Raw genomic sequence first — 21,178 nt, forward strand, 5'->3', positions numbered from 1 at the left:
AAATCTGAGGGTGTGGAGTGGCCCCGCCCACCTCCTTGCTCTGCCTCCATCCCGCCTGGGCTCCGGTGGTGCGTGGGGTGGCCAGGAAGAGCTGACTCCCATGCCAGCGCTACCCCAAGCAGTGAGCTGCCCTCTGGCAGGTTCCCGAATTGCCCTGCTGCTCAGTGGTCCACCTGAAACCTGGGAATAACAATACCAACTCCCTGGGATGTTCTTGCAAGGATGAGAAAACTGAACAGCTGGACTCCCGCCCAAGCTGTGGTCTCTGTGCTTCCTAAGAATTAAATCATCTCGTCCTGAAGGCAGACCCTCAGGTGGGTAGGGCTGTTGCTGCTCCATTTTACAGAAGAGGACAGCGAGGCCCAGGGAGCTCAGGAGAGCGGAGGTGCCCGTGAGTGGGAGTGAACCAAAGGACGATGGAGCTGGAAGCTACACTGGGAGGTGCCGGGCAGGAGGGCAGAAGAGTCCAGACAGGTTTGGGTTCAAATTCAGCCACCGTAGCTGGAAAGATGCTGAGCCCTCTCTGGGCCTCAAACTCCTCATCCTGGAGAGCAAGGATGAGCCTTGAAGGGTTTGAAGCAGGTGGTGATATAATCATTGAAGTGTCACTTTTGGTGCCAGCTACTCAAGCCTGGTGTGAGGATTACCTGCCTGACCCAGCATGGCGCCTTTGGTAAGGCCCCCTCGGGCCCGTCCTTGTTCCGGAGGCAGGTTTTGTCTTCCCAAGTAGATTTGGAAAGGGAAAGACCTCCCTTCGCTCTCAATCCGCAGGTGCTCCCTGCACTTGGCTCGAGGAGAGGTGAGCAATGTTCTGGAAATGCTCAAAGCCCTGGGCTCTTGGAGGTGCCTGCCCGAGGCTGAGCCCTGTGGGAGGAGAAGGAGAACAGAAAGGGCCTGGGGAAACAAACACACAAGCAAACCTACAAACAAGGGATGTGTTTGTTACGGAAAGAGAAAGGGCCCATTCAGCTCTGGGCCTTGGACACCCAACACTTCCTCCAGGCCTGGAGCCCTGGAAGCTCTCACATCTGTCCTTCCTCAAAGCCACCTGTGACCCTGGCTCTGTGTGGGAGGTGGGGGGTGAGGGCAGCCCTTTCTCAGGGCTTCTGGGGTGTCCCCTCAGGTCCTGCCCTGTGGCCTGGGTGGGGTCTCCCCTTCCTCTTCCTCAACAGCTACTCTGCTCTCCCCTCTTCCTTCACCTCTGGAGCCCCAGGGGCAAATGGCGGAGTCCTTCAGATGGAGAAAGGGCTTGAGATGCTGATGGCTGGAATGGAGAGCCTGTCCTGATCATCTTGAAGAGAGGGAGAGGAGAAGGCAAATCGGTACTTACTGAGCACCTATGACTTGCCAGGCATTCTGCTGAGCTCTTTCTTCTAATACTTCCAGCAGAAAGGAATGGAGGCTCAGGAAACTGAGGCAGTGGGATCTGACTGAATGTTCCTTCCCTTTTCAGGAAAAATCCCCCCCACGGGGCTGTGATGGTGGGAAGTAGAATAGGGAAGGGTAAAGGCTACAAGGAACAAGGATACAGGTGGCACATAGTAGGTCTTCAATAATACCCATCTCTGAGTCCCTGTGGTGTGTGCTGAAGACTTGTTTAATGAAAAAGAACAAAGAATGACTGACTCATTTATTTTATTCAATAAGTATTTACTGAGCTCCTACTGTGTACTAGAAACTGTGTAGGGGCCTAAACACATGCATGGCAGAAAATGGCCTGTCTTCCTGCAGTTTGCATTCCAGTGGAACATCGAGGAGAGGGACTCTTTGCATGCATGTATCCAACACAACTGTGCCTGCTGTGTACCACGTCCTGTTCTCTGCACTGTGCTCTTTGACCAGTGAGTTTTAGGCTAGGAAGCAACATTGCCCTGGACTATTCTGTCCCTTTGTGGGAACTTGAGAAAAAGTAACTTCTCCTCTGACATCTACCAGAAAAATGCTCATAATCAGTATACAAATCGGTGGTGACAACAATATCGACAGCAGCCCCTGGGGTTGTGCAGTGAACAACCTGCCCGACCGTCCCCAGCAGGGCTGCTCAGAACCATCTAGGATGCCCTCCAAGCCTACAGTGTACATCCCTCAGGTGTTCTTCCACACACACTGCAAGAGCTCCAGATGATTCCATATAATGACGTTACTCTTAATGAAAACAGGGGCTTACATTGACTAAAGATTCACAGATATTCCAGAAACTCACTAATATCCCAAATTCCTGATTCCGTTTAGTCCTCCCAGCACTCTATGAGGTAGTGACGTGGGCTGAATTGTGTCTCCCCAAAACTCACATGTTGAAGTCCCAACCCCCAGAACTCAGAATGTGACTGTATCCGGAAATAGGGTGTTTAAGTAAATATGAGTGCATTAGGGTGGGCCTAATCCAGGATGACTGATGTTCTTGCAGGAAGAGGAGATTTGGACACAAACGTGCGGAAGGAAGACCATGTGAAGACACAGGGAGAAGATGGCCACCTGCGAGCTAAGGATAGAGGTCTCACAAGAGACCACACTAACGCAGATAGAGACTATTATCCTCCCCATTTTATGATGCACAAGCTGTGTCTCTGAGAGGTCATGCCATTTGTCCAAGGTCACACAGCTAAGAAGTAGGGAGGCAGGATTGGAACCCAGGTCTGTCTGGTCATCGTGCCCCTGCCCAGGCATCATGGACAAGCTAAAGGAATCTTCTACGCATTCCAGTTTATTTTCTAAACAGTATGGTTCTTTGGAGGCTGTGACCTTTGAAGAAGGAAAGAAAAATTCAAAATATTCCAGAGACAGTGAGTAATCGCTGCAAAGTCGACGCAGTAAGCGTTTTCTGTGAGCAGCCAGATAGCAGAGCTCTGAGCTTTGCTGGCCGGGCAGTCTGCACTCTGCGGCCCGGCCAACAGCCGCGGGCGACAACATGCAAATGCGCGAGTGCGGCTGCTTCCAATAAACCTTGTTTATACTGACTGACATCTGCATTTTACATCATCTTCATGTGTCACAGAATATTATTCTTCTTTTGCTTTCTTTCAACTATTTGAAAGTGTAAAAAACATTCTTAGCTTTCAGTCTCTATAAAACTGGCTTTGGCTGGACTTGGGTCGGTCTACATCATTGTATTTAGCATTTCTGAGATGCAATTTTAGGCTGCCAGCGCTGGGAGGGCCTAGTGACCCAGCCCTACAGATGAGGGTTACAGACAGAGACATGGGGGCTCTGAGCCCCAGTGACTTCAGGGCCATGAGTTCTTGGGGGCTGTGGCTCCAACTCAGGGGGCTGTGGCTCCATCTCTGGTCTCGTGGCCCAGTCCCCACATCCCGTCCTGAGTCACCACCAGGAGAGTGAGGGGGGTCTCTTTCCAAAATAAACTCTGAACCAAGGGGCCACTGGCTCAGCTCCTGTCTGACAAATTTCCCAAACAATCCAGGACTAAGGCTAAAATGCAACGATTTGCAACAGGTGGATTGCTTCGAATGGTGTGCGGTACAAAGCAGGGACTGTGTAAGTGTCTGTGGCCACCTCAACGCGGTAACTGCGGTTGAGCTCACAGCCAGTGCCGGGCACTGCACAGAGCTTGACCAGCACTGTCATATCATCATCATTAATCCCCACGACAACCCTATGAGGAGAGCAATGTGATTATATGCATTTTACAAATAAGGAGATCAAAACTCAGAGAGGTTAGTCACTTCATCAAAGACACACAGCTGACAAGTGGCAACCCCTGGCCTCCAATCCAGGCTCGACTGGCTTTGGCAGTGGGTGTTCAGTGGTGATGTGACCAGGCCCCCTCTGCCCTGCTGGCTCCAGGGCACGTTCCTTCCCATCAGCCCTGCAGGCCCTTTGCTGGGCTGGGCATACAGTCACGCTAGCCATGGGGCTGATGTGGGATGGCACGCTTATGGCTTAGTGACAGGGACATTTCTCAGAGAAGGCCAGCCACACAGAACCCCATTGCTGAGACCTCTCTGCAGGCAAGAGAACCAGAAACACAGATGACATCATCACCACCTCCCCTTCTGCCCAGTCCAGAACCAGTTTAAGACTGATTCTGACAGATCCAGGGTCCCGTAGGAAAAGGCGTGCATAAGGTACCTGTTGCTGCATCTGGAAGTGACAGCATGAAATCAACCCAGATGCTGAAATAGCTGAGTTTGACAGAGAAGGGTCCATCCAAACAGCAGAACACTGCACAGCCACTGAATTGATACCAAGAAGTATTTGAATTCCCTGCCCTGGAGTGATGGTTACAGCATATTAAGAGATAAAATAAATTATAAAATCATATGTCAGATAGGATCTCATTTAAATAAAAAAAGTACATATGAGGGATCTGTATGCATGGAAAATGTCTGGAATTTTATACACCAAAATGTTGACAGGTTAATTTCGGTTCATTTATTTACTCACCCAACTAACATTGATTGAGTTACTGGCCAGGAAGCGTCCTAAATGCTGGGAACACTGTAGAAAATACAAGAGGAACAATTCTTGGAATGATGGGTGATTTTTTTTTATTTTTAAATAGACTTTATTTTTAAAGCAAATTTAGGCTCACAGCATAATTGTGATGAAGGCACAGAGATTTCCCATCTACTCCCAACCTCAACACAAGCATAGTTGCCCCCATTGTCAACATCCCAAATGTGGTACATTTGTCACAGTTGCAGAACCTATCTTGACACATTGTTATCGCCCAAGTCCATGGTTTACAAGAGGGTTCGCTCTTGGTGTTGCACATCCTATGGGTTTGGACAGACATATACCAGCACATGTGCACCGTGTAGCATCACACACAGAGGGGCTTCACTGCCCTAAAAATCCTGTGTTCTGCTTTTTCATCCTTCCCTGCTCCCTAAGCCCTGGCAACCACTGATCCTTTTCCTGTCACTGTGCTTTTGCCTTTTCCAGAATGTCATATAATTGGAATCATACAGTATGTAGTCTTTTCAGAGTGACTTCTGAACATAATATGCATTTAAGGCTCTTCCAATGTATTTCCATGGCAGGATAGCTCATCTGTTTCTAGTGCTGAATAATGCTCCGTTGCTCGGATGTTCCACAGTTTACTTATCCACTCACCTACTGAAAGACATCTCGGTTGCTTTCAAGTTTTGGCAATCGTGCATAAAGCTTCAGTAAGCATCCATGTCCAGGTTTTTGTGTGGACATTAGTTGTCAATTAATTTGGGTAAATATCAAGGAGTACAGTTGCTGGGTAGTATGAGAAGAGTGAATGCAGGCATGTCAAAGACTGCCAAGCTGTCTTTCAAAGAGGCTGTACTGTTTTGCATTCTCACCAGCAGTTCCTGTTGCCCGTCCTCGCCAGCATTTGGTGTTGTCAGCGTTCTGGATTTTGGCCATTCCAATTTAAGTGTGCAGTGGCATCTCATTGTGGCTTTAATCCTCAGGTCTCTGATGACATGTGATGTGGAGCACCTTTTCCTACGCTCACTTGTCATCTGTGTATCTTCCTCAGTGAGGTGCCTGTTAGGGTCTTGTGCCCATTCTTTAATTGGGTGATTTGTTCTTTATTGAGTTTTCAGAGTTCTTTGCATATGTGGACAATAGTCCTTTATCAGAAATGCCATTTGCAAATATCTTCTCCCAGCCTGTGGTTTGTCTTCTTATTCTTGTGATGATGGGTGATTTTTAATTTCTTCTTTATGATTATCACTACTTTCTAACCTTTTTGCAGTGAGCATGTATCACTTGAATATTCATTGAATATCGATCATTTCCCAGCTCCAAAATGCTGAGGGTGTGTTCGAATCCCAGCTCTGCTGATTTCTAGCCATGCAGTGTCAGGTAAGGAATGCAGCTTCTCTGTGTCCTCGTCTCGGAACTGGAGTGATGAGCATCCTTCCCTTCTAGGGAAGAGGGTGGATTCAGCGAGATGAGCAGGCACAGCACTCAGGTGTGCTGAAAGCACAGAGTGGAAAAGGGACCTGGCAGACAGTCAGGACATCCAGGTTCTCTGGGTCTTTTACTTCCTAGCTGTGTGACTCGGGCAAGTCTCTTAGCCTCTCTCAACTTGGGGTTCTTCTGGAAAGTGGAGAGGTAGGTCTCGATGAGTTTTGAGAATCAAAAGAGCTGATGAAGGCTGTAAACTGGGCTACAAGTGCTAAAGCTGGTGCAAATGACTCTACATGTCTTGAACCGTATCAACCGTATATTATATCGGTTTTTAAATTTAAATTAATTAATATGAAATCAAATTAAATATTCAGTTCCTTCATCACCTGTCAAGTGCTACATAGCCACATGTGGCCAGTGGCTGTCATGATAAAAGGGTAGGTCCAGAAATTTATTGAATCATTTGTTCATTCATCCCACATTTCTTGGGTGGGGTCTCTGCCACAATGCTCACCCTGGGTTCACAGAGAGCTATAGTCCTATCCTAGGACAACACTATTGTGTCCCTTTTCTCACTATCAGTCATCTCCCTTCCCTGTGCCTCAGTCTCCCCTTCTGTAAAATGGGCGAAAGGAAGCCGAGTCTGTCAGTGATCCTCAAAGATCCCGCCCAGCCCCACTCAGCGTGACTCCTGCCAGGGAAGATGCATGGTCTTTGGGGTCAGGCTGAGCTGGGTTGGGATCTCAGCTCCTTGCATGAGTTATGACCCCTCTCTTAGCCTCAGTTTCTCCACCTTGGCCTGGCAGGATTGCAGAGAGGACTGCAGGGGGTGGTGTTTATAGAGTATTCGGCACAGCAAGCCATCAGGCCTGCAGTTGGTGCCTCTGGAATAAGAAGAGGGTTGAACAGAGGCAGGAGGAACATGTGAGGTCTCCACTAAGGAGGGAGGGAAGGGAGGAATAGGCAGGGGCGGCTCTGGGGACAAAGTCTGGGCTGGTGGTGAATGTGCAGGTGACGGGTGGCACGTTCCCCCCACACACCGGGGCCTGCGTCTGGCAGGAGGCAAGGTTTAAGCGGCTCAGGCTCACGCGGTGCTGAGTCACCTCCTGGCCTTGACAGATTCCTGGGAGGGGTGTGAGGCCCTGCACGTCTGTACTGGGGAGGGTGTGGTTTTCAGGGCTGGCTCCCTCCCTCGCCTTCCGTCTTCCCACTGACTGCCATCCCCTTCTGCACCCCCGAACAGTGGCCTTGGGACTGTGACAAGCACCCCCCAAAGACCTTGGTTTCCAGGCACCAGCTACGGGCCCACTGGGGTTTAGGAACTGAACCCAGACCCTGCCCCAGCCCTCCTGGAGCCCAAGTGAGTGGAGGAGACAGGCCTATAATTTTATCCCAGGGTGCACGGGTGTTGGGTGCCAGGCCCCGCCACCCAGCAACACTGACCCTGGGTGGGGCTCTTTACTCTCCAAGCTGCCACTTGCGGGTGTGCACAGTGAGCAGAAAGAACACCCGCTCTGCTCTGTCCTCTGTCTTGGACCCGAGGGCCAAGCAGCGAGCAGATGGCAAACATTCTCCCTGAAGTCAGACAGGAGGCTCTGAGGGGGGCTGACCAGGGGCTCGGCCTGGAGCAGGGAAGGCACCGGATTTTCCCTCTGCAGCCAGATTTGGAAAATGGGGGACTTAGGGGTTTATTTAATTCCCCCTCTGTTTGCTTCTCTGCCTAATGGGCACATTCTGCCCTCCCCTATGGCAAAGTGCCTGCTGAAGATGGCACACCGCACATGACTCGTGTGGGGCCCAGGGGACCTTGGCTCCAGCTGACACAGCAGAGTGCCTGCAGGGTCAGGCGCTTGTCTTGTTTGTTTACTTACTTGGTCATTGTGCGTCCCACCCACTAGACTCTCAGCTCCACGAGGGCAGGGGCCTTCCTTGCCCTCGTTTCCAGCTGGATCCGCAATGCCTGGGCCCTCGGGAATGTTTGCTAAATGAAGAAAAGGGAGTGGAATGGCAGAGAGCATGTGGGAGCACGTGGACGGCCCTCCCGTTGCCTCAGGAGGTCTTGTGTTTTCACAGGGAAGTCACAGGGGTCACAGTGAGACCCCAGGTGGGCACCGCGTCCCAAGCAGGAATGAGAACAAGCCGAGGGGCAGAAAGTTCCAGCAGCCCAAAAGCACTGACAATGGAGAGGAGATTCGTTCCTCCTCCCCCAAGGAGTGACTGTGACGTCAGAGAGGAACACTGAGGGTGACAGGCCCGCCCCGCCAGCCTAGCCGGACGCTGGACCAGCTAAAGGGGTCAGAGTGCATGAAGGGCACAGGCAGACAGGCTTGGGTCTCGCGCCACTGCCCAACCCATGCTCCATGCCTCACATGTGGGCCTCAGTTTCCTGACCTGTCAAATGAGCAGTTGCAGATTAAACAGGCAGTGAGATGGAGGAATGCTATTATGATATGGAGGAGACAGCCAGTTGAGCCCACATGGCAGATCTTTGCTGCGGTGCATTTTTGCTGTTGCTGTTGTTTGAAAAATGATTTATATAGAAAAGCGGATGGAGTGCACGCAACTGAGCGCGCACATCCTAAGTGACCACACGATGACTTCTGCACGTGCAAACGGCACGAAGCCACCACTGAGGTCAAAACAGAACAGCCCTGCCTCCCAGGCTCCTGGGGCCCCTTCCTGGTCCACACCCAGCCCTTCCCCGAGAGGTAACCCCAGCCTCTCTTCTGCCAGTTTGTTTTATCTGCTCTTGAACTTCCTGTGAAAGAAATCCCACAATGACTGTGCTTTTGTGTCATCTGCCTTCTTGCTCTCGCTGGGGCATCTCCTGCTCCCCTTTCTCTGGTAAAGGGGCTTCCGTTTGCCCTTGGGCCTGCCCCTCCCCCTCTACCAGTCTGTCTAGTTCAGGGGTCTCTCCCAGCTTCCAGCCCCAAGTCCAAGAATGGGCACGTGAGTCGGCCTGGTGCGTTAGCCGCTGCTGTGACAAAAATTACCACAAAATGCATGGCTTACAACAGCATGAATGTATCATCTCACAGCTCTAGATATCGGAAGTTTGAAATGGGCTTTACAGGTATAAAAGCTGTGTGTGGTCCAGGGAAGCCAAGGTGGGAGGATTGCTTGAGGTCAGGAGTTTGAGACCAGCCTGGGCAACAAAAATCGCTGCAAAAAATAACAAAATTAGCTGGCTGTGGTGGCGAGCACCTGTAGTCCCAGTTACTTGGGAGGCTGAGGCAGAAGGATCGTTTAAACCCAGGAGTTCCAGACTGCAGTGACACTATGATTGTGCCACTGCACTCTAGCCTGGGGGACATAGGGAGACCCGTCTCCTAAAAAAAATAAAAGGAGAGTCAACAGTTGACTTCCCTGTCCTTTCCAGCGTCTAGAGTGGACCCGCATTCTTTGGCTCGAGCCCCTTCCCCCTTCTTCAGAGCATGGCTCCAACCACACTTTTGTGGTCCCCTCTTTCCTGTCAGCGTCCCCATGTAGGGACCATTGTGATTACACTGAGGCCACCTGGATAATTCAGAATAATGTCCCAATCTCAGGACCCTAATTTAAATATATCTGTAAAGTCTCTTTTTGCCAGGTTCTGGGGATTAGGACGTGGACATTTGTTTACAGGGGGCAGGGGGCGTGGACATTATTCAGCTGAGTATGTCTGGTCGCTAGGAACATTCCATCCCCTGGCCATTGTGACTGTCTCCATCCATGACCCAAATCAGCCCAATGAGAGTTGCCCGAGGGACTTTTGCTGAAACTCTATAGAAAGTGGTGTTCTGTTCTCATGGCACGTAGCAACTGGGTAGGGTGCAAGCCTTGAAGCCGCTACAGGACCCACCTCGAGTACTGCTTGGGGAGAGTTTGCCTGACACCAAAGACAACACATAAAAAGCAGAGATATGGCGTGAGCACGTGTGCACACACATACACACACACACTATTTTGACATCAACGTCTAAGCACCTGAATCCAGCCATGCCTGAAGCTCACAGCCCCTCTGAATGTGGGGCCATTGGAGCCAGTGTATTTTCCTTGTGGCTTATGACCATTTGAGTTTCTGACACTTATGATAGAGAGAGGCCTTAGAAACACCTATCGGTGATTCCATTTCCCAAAGGATCTGGAGTTCAAAATGAGAACTTCCGAGACTGTGGCACTATCCGCATCTTCTCTGATGCTCAGAACTCCTGCATCAGAACTTCCATGCTGTCTTTGGCTCCCTGGTCTGTGGATTTCTCCTCCCATCGCCCACTGCCAGTGGGCCTGCCTGCTCAGCGGGTCTCGGGTCACCCAGCTAACCCCATCAGTTCTACATGTCGCGGTGAGAGGAGCCGCACGGCCCAGCTTCACTCATCCATTCCCAGCTCTTGCCGTGTTGCTCACAGAAAGAGAGCTGCCGTTTTCCTGGCTCTCAAACCTTGTGTCCCAAACTCCACTTCCTTCATCTCATTTAATCCCAACAAGGTCCCCAAGGCTGGGTACTACTAGTCCTATTTCTCGGTTAAGGAAATTGAAGCTCAAAAGGTCCTGGTAAGTTGCTCACATTCACACAGCCCTTTGGTGCCAAAGACAGCTGCCGAATCTGACTCAGCCGGTGGCTGGGCCGCCTGTCCCAAGCCAGGTCCTGCGCCGGGAGCCTGGGGGGGAGTGGCTCTCTCCACGGCAAACCTGTGTCAGCCACGAGAAGGCCTGTGGAGCCTAGACACAGGGCACAGGCCCCAGGAAGCCAGGACGGGCTGTGGAAGCTGGGCAGGGGCCACCGGGAACCAGGGGAGCCCGTTTTCACTTACACACGTTCCTCGTCCCCTTCCTTCCTCCCTGCCTCCTCTGTAGCCTCCTCCTCTTCCTCTTCTTCCTCCTTCCCTCTACCTCTTCCTACTCTTCCTTTCTCCCATCCCCCTTGTCCTCTTCCCCAGGGCCACTGCCGGAAGTTCCCGTCTCTGTCCCTCAGCGTGTTTTGTTTCCTTCCTGCCGTGCCCCAGCCTGGGATTCGAGACCTGTCGGCCTCAACCTAGCTGTCGCCGGGAAACTCACTGGCTGACAGAGCAATGGCTTCAAGAACATTTTAAAATGAGGACGGCCAGGCCCGGGAGATAAGGCAGGAACCTGAACGACTGTAACCCAGGGCAGAGAGCGCTAAGGTCTCTGCAGATAACAGGCTCGCTTCCAACTCAAGGTCTTGGCTGTTGGGCGGCTCCCGTTCAGAGGGACAGAGACATAAACCGGTCATTGCGGTGGTTTTCGATAAGGGCTGTAGTAGAGTGTGTGCGAAGGCCTGTGGGGGTGGGTGGGGGGACCACTAACTCTGCTGGAGCCATGGAAAACCTTCCAGGAGAAGGGGCCCTGTGAGTCGGGGCCTGTAGAAAGTGCTGGAGCTTGAACCGCCGAGAAGGCAGAGAAGGGTGTTCCAGGCCCGGGCGGTGGGGCAAAGGTGCAGGAGGGTGGGATGGATGGGTGTGTCTAGAAGCGGCCCAGGCACCGAGTCTGTGGGGCCAGGAAGCTTGAATTTCATATCCTTTGCTGCCCCGTACTTTCTGGGCAGCCCTGGACATGCCACTTTGCCTCTTTGTCTGTCAGGTTGGGAGGAAAACAGCCACGCTCAAGGCCACTGCCGGGATCAGGGCGTGGGAACTGTGCAAAGGGCACGACACCTGCAGGTATGGTACTGACGGGGGGGCCCGAGGCCACAGGGGTGCCTGCATTTTCAGTGGGACTCGCTGTCTCCCTGCAAAGGAGAAAGTCCCCAATAGCAGGACTTCCTGGGCTCTGGGACACTAACAGAGACACCCTATGGTCCTCAGAACTTTCCAGGCCCCTCAGATCTCTTTATGTCTTGAGGAATGATGACAGCTACCATGACTGAGTGCCCACAGTGTGCTGGGCACTTTACCTGCCTGATCTCTGACCCTCACAATGACTGTGCCCCCACTTTACAGGTGAGGAAACTGAGGCACAGAGAAAAGCCATGTGCCTTGGGTTGCACAGCTCCTGAGAGACAGAGCTGGGAGTCAAACCCAGCACTACCCATGCCTGATGCACAGGGGAACTCAGTAAGTGCTTGAAGACTGATTGGCAGTGTACAAATGAGTGGCAGACACAGGATTTGAGCATTAGACATTATGAGATGGGGGAACAGGGGACCGGGTGGTTCCGATTTTCTCTGACCATCTTTCCACAGTCAATCCTTGATGACCTTCAAGGATGGGGAACTCAGTCTTGAAACCTGACTTTTAGGCCTGGTGGGAGTTGAGGGACCTTGAGGAAGGTCCCTCTTTGGGTGTCTCTGTAGGTCACTCCTGGTATCTGGCCCCGCCCAGCTGGAATCCAGGAAATGTGAGCAAACGCTGTGTTGTGGGCAGGGTACCTGTGGCCACAGTCACCAAGTCAGGAGCCTGACCTGGTCCTGGAAACTGGGTCACAGGAGGGAGGAGAAAGTGCCCTTTGTTCCCTTCTGAGTGAGGCGGGTGGAGCAGGGGAGGGAGGGAGCTGAGTGCTGAGGCCTCTGATGGGTGCTCTGGTGGCCAGGGCAGATGGAAAGGCCTAGGGTTGGGGAATCACTGGGGAATCACTGAAAGCTGATCTTATCCCTGTCTGGCCTGGAAACTTCTGGAATCTCCCTGCTATAGAGAAGGATGCCAACTTCCTCTCTTCTCCTTCCTCACCTTCTACCCCTTCCATCCTTTCCACATTCTCTGGCAAAACGAAAATGCTGTGCTTCTCCCTGCCCACCACAGGACAGGCACTTCATGTCCCCGCTCTGGCTGTCGGGTCTGGAACACACTCTCTCCCCTTCTGCCATGGCAAGCCCTCCTCCTCCTGCCGCCTCCTCCAGGAAGGAACAGGGCCTCCTCTGAGCCTCCCTCTGGCCTGTGCCTCCTTCTTTGAGAGCTCTGACTTCCCAAGACTGAAACAAAGTGTGTGCGTGCTGTCTCCCTCCACCACGGACCGAGTCTCTCCTCCTGGGGGCCAGGTGGGGTGTCCTGGTCCTCTCCCAGTGTCCGGTTCCCCAAGCTCAGGAAACAGCTACCAAACTGGACCACAGAAACAGAAAGCAGAGGTTCCACAGCTCCAGATGGGGAGTTGGCCCCTTTACCACAGGGACCGAGGCACACATGCCCCGACAATTGTAGCGTCTCCTTGCAAGCTGTGGGTCCCTGTGTCAAATGGCCAACATTGCATGGGACAGAAACCAGCAGGGGAACTGTCCAGTGTTAGAAAGAGCCTGTGCTGGTTACATGGGCTTCCCAGGTAGTGCTTCGTTTCTTCTATAAGACTCAAATTTAAGGCCTAATAGCTGTGACTAGGAAGAAGTGAAACCAGGCACATGGCAGAGGAGATCCTATGTTGCCAGGGGTTGAGTGGCAGCACATGACTGGGGTCCCTTAGAATCAACCCTTTGTCCTCTGCCTGTGGCTATTGGGACAGAATGTGACCCTGGAGTCATCACAGAGCACATGACATCAGTGGAGTCTCACCTTACACAGCAGCAAAATGATAAGTGGTTACATGGAAGTCTTGTCTAAACAAAATGACCCTTGGGAAGCTTTTAAGTTGCCCATGAGATACAGGTGGGGATTGCCTGTATCTGTCCTCACCCTGCACAGCCACCTCTCTGGGCCAAGCAGCCAGCACCCCATACCTGGGCTCCTACAACAGTATCCTCTGCTGTGTCACCCTGCCTCTGCCCTTATGTCTGTTTCCTGGTTATCCCACATGCCAGGAATGCTCTCTGTCCTGGGCACACTGGGTCTGCTGGCCTCCCTACACCACATCTACTCTGGGTTAAAACCAAGTCCTATCAGTGGTCCCCTGGACCCCAAGTGCACTGATGCCATCAATGCCCCATGACTAACACCTGGACTCTCTCTGACCTTATCTTACACCCTGGACCCCCTGCCCTCCTCTCCTGCTACACTGGCATCCCTGCTGGTCCTCTAGAACACCAGCATGTCTCTGACTCAGGGCTTTTGCTCCTGCTCCTCCTTTTGCCTAGAATTATTCTCTACCACTACCATATCCACATTGCTATCTCCTTCACTTTTCTGTGGTCTCAGCTTATGTGCTCTGTTATCAATGAGGCCTCCCCTATGTAAAAGTATGCCTCCTCCATGTGAAAGATGGTCTCCAAACAGCTGCCTCCAACCCCTTCCCTCTGTGTATGTGCATGCCCCTCCTCATATCAAAAGGCAGAGTGGTTTTCCCCTCTCCTTGACTCTGGGCTGGATTTTGACTCCTTTTACCAGTACATGTGGTAGAAGTAACACTATGCCTGTCCACATTTCACCTTTAAGAGTTTCCATTTTCTTCCTCTTGAAAGCAGTTGCCAAGTAAAAAGCCTGATGCTCCCAAGACTACCATGCTTGAGGAAGCCCTAGCTAGCCTGGTGGAGAGGCCATTTGGAAAAAGAGAGGTGCCCGAGAAGCCCTAACTGTTCTAGCCACCTCAGATGAGGAGCCAGACATGTGAAAAGAGATAAAGGAGATGCCATGTTGGCCGGTTTAGCCTCAGCAGGCTCCATGTAGAACAGAAGAACCACCCAGCTGAGCCAAGCCCAGATTATGGAATTATGAAAAATGATAAATCATTATTGTTTTAAATGATCACATTTTAGGGTTGTTATGCAGAAATTGATAACTAAAACTCCCCTTCCACCTGACTCACCAGGTCCCCCTTTACCTGTGTTTTTGTTTTTTTTCCTTAACACTCACCTCTAACTAGCAAGATATTTAGTTCCTCATTTACTCATTATGTTGCCTGACTCCCTCATGAGAAGGTGAGCTCCATGAGGGCAGAGGGCAGGGTCTTTGCTGCTTTGTTCACTGCTGTAAGTATCTAGACCAGAGCCTGGCTCATAGTGGGTGCTTAATAAATATTTACTGAAAAATGTTCAATGACTTTGTACAGTTATATACAATACATAGCAAAAACTATTCATGCCACATTTTATCAAAATACATATGGCTAAGTCCTGGAATGTCAAAGATCTCACCATGTGAGCACTTGGGAGCTAAGGAGGCAAACTCTTGTCTCCATTTCATGCCTACCTGGGGCACACAGTTGAAAATATGAATGAGAATTACATGTGCCCAAACACTGTGCCCATCCAGGCTTCTTCACAGGGAGATTTCCTCTGCTTCACAGCTTCCCTGAGTCCTTGAGTCATAATCAGCTCGCAGGCCTGCGGGGAGAGCCAAGCTTGCTGTTGACAAGAGAACTGGAAATCCCCAAGCAGATGCATTTTCCGGCAGCTTGTGAAAAATGCAGCTGCTCAGGGCCCTCCCCTGGGGAGATGCTGGTTTGGTATTCTGGGGTGGGCCAAGGAATCTGAATTTTTGACAAGCATTCTAGGCATTTTTTTAGAGCAGGAGATTTGGGAAACAAACAAACAGAAAAGCAAAATCTCAATGAACTTACGTAGTGGGTTCTATCATATGCCGTCTGTCAGATCCCCCTTGGATATATGGCATGCTGTCTCATCTGCCAGGAATACTGTCATCAGACAGCTTCTAGAGTCAACCCCTTTGGCAACTGCAGATTGTGCCCTTGTCTGAGGTCATCATGCACTCACATGCAATAGCTAATGGATGTGGCGCATAAATGGCCAACAAACTGCTACTAGTCGAATTGTGTCCCATAGAAAGATATGTGGAAGTCCTAGCCCAGCACCTTAGAATGTGACCATATTTGGAAATAGGACCATTGCAGATATCTATTAGTTAAGATGAGGTTGGACTTAACTAATATAATTAGTTAAGATGAGGAGTAGGGTAGGCCTTTAATTCAGGGTGACGGGTGTCCTTATAAGAAGAGGAGAAGATCTAGAGGCTGAGAAACAGGAGGAAAGATGGCCATGTAATGACAGAGGCAGAGATTGGAGTAAAGCATCTATACACCAATAAAGGCTCGGGACTTCTGGCAAATACCAGAAGCTGGAAAAGGCAAGGAAGGATTCTCCCCTAAGATTTCTGAGGGAGCATGACCCTGCCCACACTTTGATCTCAGACTTCTGGCCTCCAGAGCTGTCAGATAATATGTTTCTGTTGTCTTAAGCCACCCAGTTTGGGGTCATATATTCAGCAGTCCCAGGAAGCAAATTCACCATCTCAACCCAATTCTGACAACTCTGCAGAGCTGGCCCAGCCCAGCTGCCCAAGAGCTGCCCGTGGGCTGAGGGCTGAACTCATGCTGGCACTGGGACTGCTCCCAGCTCAGTCCTGCTTCCTTGCCCTGCCTCTCGTCCACAAGTGTGGATCCTGAGGGCACCTCAGATAAAATCTTGCGTGCTGCTTTCCATCTCTGCTGCCCAAGGAACCCAGCCAGTGACATCACTCCCACCCTCGCTGCCAGGGTTTCCCCTTCTCATCAGCTTTAGAGGACAGTGACGAGCACGAGGCTGCATGAACAATTCACATCTTCATCCTTTGCTGGAACTTCTGAGCTCCTCCCAGGCCCAGACACTGCGCCAAGCCCTGGGGTTACAGATAATCAACAAGACCCACCCTTCTACCCAAAGACCCCAGAGTCCAGAGGGAGAGTCAGGCAGCTCATATGGAACACATTTGGCAAATGACTTGCCAAAGCAGCCTTCCTTTCAGATGGATTCTTTCTGGGGGAAGAAGTCAGGAAAGACCTCAGTGCTAGAGGAGGTAGCACTGGAATCCGGGACATGAGGATTCCCAAGCCAAGCGGTAGAGGGACCTTTTAGGGAAAGGGAACAAGCAGGCCAGCATCTGGAGGGACAGCTGCATGGATTGGGTAAAGGGACTAGAAGGATTCTTTTTTATCCCAATAAAGGGTCATTGTGGGAATCAACTGGGAAAACCATTACACAAACTATGAAATGTGCCTATATACACACATACGTAGATATATAAGATACATACATAAGTAAGGGCACACTGCCTTTGTAGAGAAAAGTTAAATTACAGCTCGAGATAACCACCAAACAATATCTCTCTCTCTCTTTTTTTTCTTTTGACATTGCTGCTAAAAAATTTCTTCTTCCCCTCCCACCCCAGGGGAACATGCTGTGGATTGAACCAACTTCACAGGGCTCTTGGTGATTAGTCATCAAACTGTTGACACCTGAGAGCCAGGAGGAGGCAAGCACATGTGGGCTGTGCTCAGTGTTTGCTGAGCAGCATTTAGGACTCAACCTTTCAAGGCAGATCTTTGAATCCCTCCTGTGTAGTAGGGCTAATCTTCCAGCCCTCTGGCCAAGATCAAAACCCAATACTTAAAGGACAAACAAGAACTGAGCCTGGGAAAGGGGTTCCCAGCCTGGCAACCCATTAGCATCTCCTGAGGGTATTATAAAAATCCTGATGTCTTAATCCCACTGCAAATAAATTAAATTGGACTTTCGAGCAAAAGGGACTGGACGTCAGTATTTTTTAAGAGCTTCTTCCACCTCTACCCTCATCCCCAAAGTGATTCTGATGCAAAGTTAGAAATGAGAAACACTAGTCTATATTCTAGAAGGTTTGGAAAGCATTCTGATGGGGAAAAAACAATTGTCCACAAGGAAATACCCATATCTCTGCAGGTTCCTTCAATACACAAAGAAAGAAACCAAGATAATGGCATAACATATTTTAGAGAGAATCACTACCTAAAACGTATTCTACCAGAATGAAATAAGAAATGATAGATCGTGGTGTTTATTGAATTGCTAATGTTTAGCTGAATATAGGGCCACCAAGAGTAAAGACCATGGGACCCAACCTCTAGTGTACTCAGCTGAGCCCATGGGACTGTGTTGGCCCCTGGTTTGTGGGCAAAATGAGATGCACAGCTTCTAGGGTGAGTCCTTACAAGGAAGGGACGTTTTCTCCTTGTTCCCCTTTCCTACTTTCCCTGCTCACAGAGGCCACCACATTGCACAGCTCCAGTCTCCTTGTGCTCCATGCCAGTGGCCTAGGAGGTGTTTATTTGGATGCCTACCTGATGGTGAATCATCTATCTTTTTATTCCTCGCCACTCAAGTGGTATGTATGTGTAGTTATCCCAGTTGAAGATAGCGATGCTCAGAGATGTTCAATAACTTGGCTGAGGTCACACAGCCTAGACCCAGGGAGCTGTGATCATAATGCTCTTCCAGTATGCCAGTTCTCTAAGGAGAGCAGGATCTAGTGGGGTGAGGAACTAAAGAGTTGCAGGACTGGACTCCTCCCATCCTTGTTTGCATGATCCCCAAACAGCCATTCCTTTGGGGGCAGTTTCAGCCAATGGGAGGCATCACATGTGGCCACTGCTGAGGCTAGCAGAAATGTTTGTCATTCCACAGGCTGTTTACTGGGTCAGGCTTTATCTGGTTTGACTCCAACTCAGTTTAAAAGTGGGAGTCACAAAACAAGTGCAAGTGAACAGACTGTTACCCGCTTGGCAGAAATCAGCTCCAGCAACATCATAAACAGCCCGGGGTGGACAGCCGTGGAGAAAGGACATAGACCCAGGCAATGTCTGCCCCTGAGTCTGCATTTCTGAATCCTCATCCCAATGGCCATGCTTATGGGTTGTGCTGTGTAGATGAGTGTAAGCCGTCAAGTCTGCTGTTTAAAAATGCCCACCAGATCTCCTGGGTTGAAAATCCGGGGTCTCCACTCACCGTGGAGTTCTTCCATAGTTCTGAACGCAGTTTTCTCATGCGGCAGCCGTGACAGTAACAGGATCTACGGCTGGGTGGCTGTGAGGATTTGGGATATATGTTACTGTAACTGTCCCACTGCCTGCCATGGGGCCAACCCCGTGGCTTTTCACTGCGGATGTCCATCCGGTGCCAAATCTGCACCCAGGTTTTGACACGTGCTACTTCCACACTCTTGTAGATAATCAGAGAGGAAATGTGATTCTGGAGGCTCAGGGAGAGAGCAGAGCTGGAAGGCAAACACACTTCTGACTTCTGGCCACTGTTCTTGCTCCCCTGAGCGAGGTCTCCAGGCCTGGTGAGGGGCTGGTGTCATTTGCTCCGCCCTGGACAGAAAGGCCCAAATCAGGCTGAGTGGAGGCAGCGAGTACCCTACACATCTGTGGGATCAAAGTCCTCATTTAAAATCTGCATGCATGTCAACTGGGCAAAGCCCGATCCCATCCAGTGCCGCTCCTGTTCTCCCAGCAGTGCTGAGCGGGGGCGGATGTGGCCGGGGCAGGCACCTGCAGGCTCCCTTCAGCTCTCAGCTCTGCCCCTCACAGCCTGCTGCGCTTGGGCAGCGTCTTGCTGCCCTGAGTCTTTGTCGTTTCCTCCCCTACAACATGGGCGGGAGGAGAGGAACCCAGCTAGCTGCCCTAAGCACCCGCAGGAATGCAGGCAGCGGGTTGCAGTAGGCGCTGGCAAACAGGGCCCAAGGAGGAAAACGAGTCACGGAGATGCTAGGTGCCTTACCCAGGATGTTGGGGTAGTGATGGGCAGAGCTGGGAGCTGAACCCCAGATCCTCTCCCTGGTAAACTCGCAACTCCAACACCCCTCACCCCCACCTGCCTTGCCTCACACCGACCTCTGCCCTTAGGAAGGTGCCAGTCACCCAGAGAGAAGAGAAGCAGCTCATGAGTGGCTGAAGCACAGGTGGAATCAAAGCACCTGCAAGATGGTACAAGCTGAGGGCTGTGGGCAATCACAAGAGGGCACAAGCTTAGTCTGGAGAAAGGGTCCAAGCTTCCAGGAGGAGGCGGCATAAGAGTCTTGAAGAATGAGCAGTGTTGGAGGTGTGGGAAGCTGCTCCCTGGCCTGTGGCAGCCCGCCAGTGGCTTGGCATCGGGGCAGCTCTGTGATGGGCTGGGAGAGGGTGGCAAGGCTGCTCTGGGAACTAACAACCTGTGCTCCCTCTGGATCCTTATCAGCCCCTCCTCCCCCCTCACCCCCAAACCCTCACCTTTTAGACCGTGCTGTGTTCCAGAGCTCCTGAATTGGGAGGGAAACCAGCATCCATTGAGCCCCTTCTGGCTAGGCACACTGCTAGGTCCCGAATATGCAAACAAAACTGCACAGCAAAGATCAGACCAGCAAAGGGAAGCTGCTGAAGTCGCATATATGGCAGGAGAAGAAGCCAGGATTCCAGCTCCATTGTCTCTGCTTCCCAAACCAGCATCTTTCTATTAAAACTTGTTACCCTGACGGTCAAAGGAAGCCTTTGTAGTGGAGAGAAATAAAGCCGTGGGTGGAATGGGAGGGCCTCCTGAAATAATGGCACAGTAGGATTAATAACTGCCTAGCAGCAAACATCTATGGAGTGTTTATTATATATCAGGTACTCCTCTATGGGTTTTTGATGTTTTAACTTAATTTTCACTGCTGCCGCAGCCCTATGAGGGAGGCACTATTATTATAATTAGCTCTATTTCACACCAGGAAATTGACATACAGAGTTTAAGTCACTTGGCTAAAGGCAAATGATTAATAGGATTTAAATGCTGGATTTGAGTCCGGGCAGCTTGGATCCAGCTTGCTGCTCTAACTAGAATATATGTGAGGTTGGCCAGTTTGTGCACTGCACAAGGGCACCTGGCCATGGGGGCACATGGAGGCTGAAACCCAGCTGGGATTCTGCTCTCTGGGGCTGCTTGGAGGAAGAGGTATTTATGTGTTACTCACACAAGAACTGCCAAGCCAAGGTGGCCTCCTGGGAATGCCAGCTGCTGACCACACAGGTGGTTTTCGTTCTTTGCATGATTGATTTTTTGTTTTTAAATCATGACCTTCCCAAAGCCACCTAAGAGCACAGGTAAAAATGCAAAGTGCTTGCAGGCTGTGAAATGGAGTTGTGCCACCAGTCACTGCGGGAAAAGGCATTTAAACACCACCCAGCTCTGACATTCTTCCTCCAGGTGACAGAAGTGAGCCCCGGAACAGTCACTGCAGTGGCCTCTGGGCAGGCTGGCCAGGGCGCGCATGCGCACACCATCGACCCGGCTGTTGCTCTTCTAGGAATCAGTCATGCCGCCACATGCAGCAGCCTCTGCTGAGATCTCTACGTTTGCAAGAGCAGATAATTGGAAATTGCTCAAAATACCATAGAGGAGATTGGCCAAATCAGTGATGGTTTGCTGAAAGTTGGAGTACCAACCTGGCATTGAAATGAAGGAGGCAGATTTGCTTGTAACAACGATGAAAATGGTACAAGATCTACTCGAAGGGCAGAATATTCAGTGCACCATGAGACCATTTTGGTAAATAACGTTTTCATGTAGGTGTATCTATTTAATCATTATGTTGAAGGTGATCAGAACCTGTGGTTAAGTCCAAGTGCTCCGGAATAAAACTGTTTGGGCACAAACTCGACTCCGACACTAGCCAGGTGAGGAAGGGTGAGTTATTTGACTTCTCGTGTCTCA

At 50.8% G+C, this 21,178-nt stretch overlaps 1 long non-coding RNA gene across 1 annotated transcript; it reads right to left on the reverse strand.

Moving 5' to 3' along the window:
* Positions 1-5,581: 5,581 nt before the first annotated feature.
* LOC142871858 (uncharacterized) lies at positions 5,582-17,931 on the reverse strand. Its single transcript, XR_012920025.1, has 3 exons — positions 17,794-17,931; positions 14,895-15,028; positions 5,582-6,036 (listed from the first exon to the last, which is right to left on the reverse strand). It is a non-coding gene; the product is annotated as an uncharacterized LOC142871858 (long non-coding RNA).
* Positions 17,932-21,178: the final 3,247 nt, after the last annotated feature.

This window comes from Microcebus murinus, chromosome 7 (assembly GCF_040939455.1).
Source record: "Microcebus murinus isolate Inina chromosome 7, M.murinus_Inina_mat1.0, whole genome shotgun sequence".
Lineage (NCBI taxonomy): Eukaryota > Metazoa > Chordata > Mammalia > Primates > Cheirogaleidae > Microcebus > Microcebus murinus.